The sequence below is a fragment of the Dendroctonus ponderosae genome, unplaced genomic scaffold (assembly GCF_020466585.1).
Source record: "Dendroctonus ponderosae isolate FM_Combo_2020 unplaced genomic scaffold, Dpon_F_20191213v2 Dpon_F_20191213_6, whole genome shotgun sequence".
In the NCBI taxonomy this organism is placed as follows: domain Eukaryota; kingdom Metazoa; phylum Arthropoda; class Insecta; order Coleoptera; family Curculionidae; genus Dendroctonus; species Dendroctonus ponderosae.
The window spans coordinates 509,068-512,516 of record NW_026018814.1 but is presented as its reverse complement, the minus strand read 5'-3'; the positions used below and the strand labels follow the sequence as shown (position 1 = coordinate 512,516).

General features: G+C 39.4%; 1 protein-coding gene across 1 annotated transcript in view; it reads right to left on the bottom strand.

The window, feature by feature from the left end:
* Window positions 1–976, bottom strand: part of LOC109541898 (putative ferric-chelate reductase 1 homolog) — a gene marked incomplete at its 3' end in the record, with an annotated part of 23,308 nt that extends 22,332 nt beyond the window's left edge. Inside the window, 1 exon segment of the mRNA XM_048667456.1 lies at window positions 774–976.
* Between the last annotated feature and the right edge of the window lie 2,473 nt (window positions 977–3,449).

Below are 3,449 nucleotides of genomic sequence, written 5' to 3'. Positions count from 1 at the left end.
AAATTGAAATTTTCTCTCTGATTCTGTCTGATTACGTTTTGAAGAGCAAAGTCCGTTCTTCCTTCGTTCACCGACCGGTTTTTGTGGCCTAAAAGCTCGACATTTGGCGATTTTTAGAAATCTTTGATGTAGTAGTTGGCATCTTTTACATGTAAATTTTTAAAACACCACAGCGCCCAACGTGGCCAAAGAGAGCAGAGTATCGCCTTTAATTGCCTACAAAGTGGGTTTTGCTCCAATGAAGTACGAATTTGGGGCATTTTTCGCTCTTAGGTGATTTTTTGCGCAATTTGTATGGTAACTTTCGAAATCCCGTCGCCTACATAGTGGAGCTTGAAGAGGGCTCCTTCTGGTGCCACTATAAAGAACAAAGTTCCATCTTTCTTTGCGCTCTTAAAGGAAAAATTTAGAAGTTTTTTAAAATCTTGGATGTAAATTTCCTTGTTTTTGCATGCTTTTGCAACTTTCAAAGTCCAGTAGGTCCCAAACTAGGGCGAGTGGGGGGTTCCTTCTAGTACTCTTTTAAAGGGCAAAATCCACCCTTTCTTTGCTTATCGGGTGGTTTCTCTTGACCTTTAAAGGGCGATTTTTTAATATATTCCCATTCCATCTACTAAAATCACTTGAATGCACAACGCAGCAAAAACTCCAAAAAAATGAACCTTCTGCAGTGATCTTCTGCAGCTGACGTCACCAAAAACCCATTAAATAATCAAATTCCATCGGATTTACCATTCCACTCGCGTGCCAATTAAACACTAAGAAGTCTTTACCTTTCTCGGCGGATACGGCAATACTCCGGTACTTCTTGGGCACCGCACAAAATCACTGAAATTTCTCCTTTTGTGGCTCAGATTTCCAACATCGTCTATGGAGAAAACACTGTTAACGAAATGTTTTTCCCAACTTATAACTGAAACGCACGACCTCAGCGTGTACAAGCGCCAACAGAATGTTTGTATATTCAGGTCTGTTTTACTCTCCTTCTACATTCAACAGTTAAAGCGAACAGGTACCACATTGGCGTATCAACTTCTAATTGAACCGGTATTTACTTCGCATCTGTTTGAACGATGTTAGTCAGTATCATTTTGGGATTTTTTCTGCAGGAATTTTGGCAATTTGGCTCTCTTGGGGGCAATTTAGCTGAAGCTCTCATGATGCTTTTGTACGAGAGGATCTATGAAGAAGCGAAAAGTGTCGGAATGCCATTTGGAAAGTGTACAAAGAAAAGAAAGGAATTTCTCTTCCATAAGAGCCTGTACAAACTTTTTTGTTTTTTTGCTGTTGCTCATAGAGGACATTTTTTTTCAACCAACCAAAGTCGATTTATCATGTAACTTTTTCATATATAACCAACTTAGTCAGATAAAATCTTAAAAAAAACAAAAAATGTTTGCCCAACAAATTTGGGTAGGTGGTAGGAAACCCTTTGGATTTTTTCGAAATTTTGCATTTTATTTTTTTTCTCGAAAACGAAGCATCCTATCAAGAAAAGTTATTCTTGAGCAAATCTCGGGCCTAACGGGCCCGATCTAGTGATATTTTTTCCAACGCTCCACCTGCCATAGTTTTCGAGAAAATCGCCAAAATAGGGTTTTAAAAAAACTGCAAATATCCCGATAACAAAACGAGCTAAAATTAATTCAGTCACTTCAGTCGATGGACCGTCTCACGGGCCACAAAAAAGTTCATATTCACTTTTTTGCTCTGATCCATAATAAGCGAGCAATTGACGATTTTCTGAAATAATGCAAAATTTTCGGAATTTTCACCGATTCACCATGTGAAATTTCGCTCAAATTTTGACACAGGTCTTTAGTGATCCAACGCAATCTAATACTGAAGAATAGTTCAGGATGACCTGTACAAGTTGACAAAAAGTACTGAAACCGATGCAGTTGCTTCTCAATAATGGTGTTTCCAAACTGCAGCTTGGAGGAATATTTTGTCAAAACTTAGCTATTTTTGTGCTCCTGCAAAAGCTTTTTTTGAGCAAACTATTGAAATGAGTTGATTGGTGAATCAGGGGGAGTTAGAGGCGTTCAATTTGATGAAGATGAAGAAAGATGATTGTCTTCTGAACCCATCAAACTGCGCTACTGAGCCTAATGCTATGCGTATTTTTGTCTTCAACAAATCTCCTTGCTAGTCCCCTGTTTGAGCTGAAAGTGATTAATAATTTTCAGTGCATTACCGCAAGGTTATCCCGCAATGGAATGGTCTCATTGTCAAGTGGTTCCATTGAGACTCATTTTTTACTGCGGTTTTACTCGCAAAATTGGGAGTTTCAAGAAAAGTGAGTTTGAAACATTCTAAGTAAATTAGATGTTTTTCCTCAAGGGATTTTCATTTTACCAAGGGAGAGTTTTTGCCTTTGTATCTCTGTAATTATTCTTGGGTTCGAACAAGTTTCTTAGTTGAAAGAGATAGAGGAAAATGTCTAAAAGTTTGCCCTTTGAGGGCACAAGTGCCAGCCGCTAAGCAAGCAAAGCGCCGCTTTTATCTATCAGCACCGAAGATTTTAAAAAATCGACAAAATTCGGTCTTTTTGAACACAGAAATCATCCGGTGGGCAAACAAAGGACGTACTTTCCTCCTTAAAAAAGTACCAATTTGCTTTAAAAATTCTGATACAAAAATGCAGGAAAATTTGCATGCCAAAGGCGGCAAAAACAACACCGAAAAGCATGAAAAATCACCAAAATTCGCCCTGCAGTATAATAAGGCAGGCAAATAATGAGCCTGCCGCACTTAAATGATGCCAAAAGAAACACTCCAGAAAGCCCAACATCGGCACTATTGAACAGTGCACAAACTACTTTGAAAAATCCCTTAAAATTACACCATTTTCGGCGCTATTGAAAACTGTAATCTTTGAAAAATCGCCAAAATTTGCCCTTTAAGGGGGACAGAAACAACTCAATGGACAATAAAAGAACCGAACTTCTTCGTCGAAATGAGATCCCAACAGAACCGCTCAACAGTCCCACTTTCCGTGCTACTGCACGTTGAAACTTCGCATGCAAAAGGTGAAGAAACCTAATCCGACCACGTTGAAAAATCGCTAAAATCAAGCCTATTGCCCAAAGGCTTAAATTACGCCTCAGGAACTTTTTGATTAAGTTGCTTCCGGTTTAAAAGGACTTCTGTATAAATTTAAAAAAATCGGGAGTTGTTAAATCTGGTGATCGTGGTGGCCACTTTATTTCCATGTGTTTCTGGGACACCGTGTACATGCGTCCCACGGTTCCCACCCTTCCCCTGGTCTGTTTCCTTGGGAGGCAGGCTGGGGAAAGGAACGAAAAAAACAAGTTCACTAACAGTCACTTCCTGTACACGCAATGGAAGTGTGTAGAAAGTGAACATTCATTGTTCACTGAAAGGCGTGTCCCTGCTGACTTTGCCCGAAAAGAACCCACAGGCGGACTGTTCAAACGAATAATTCA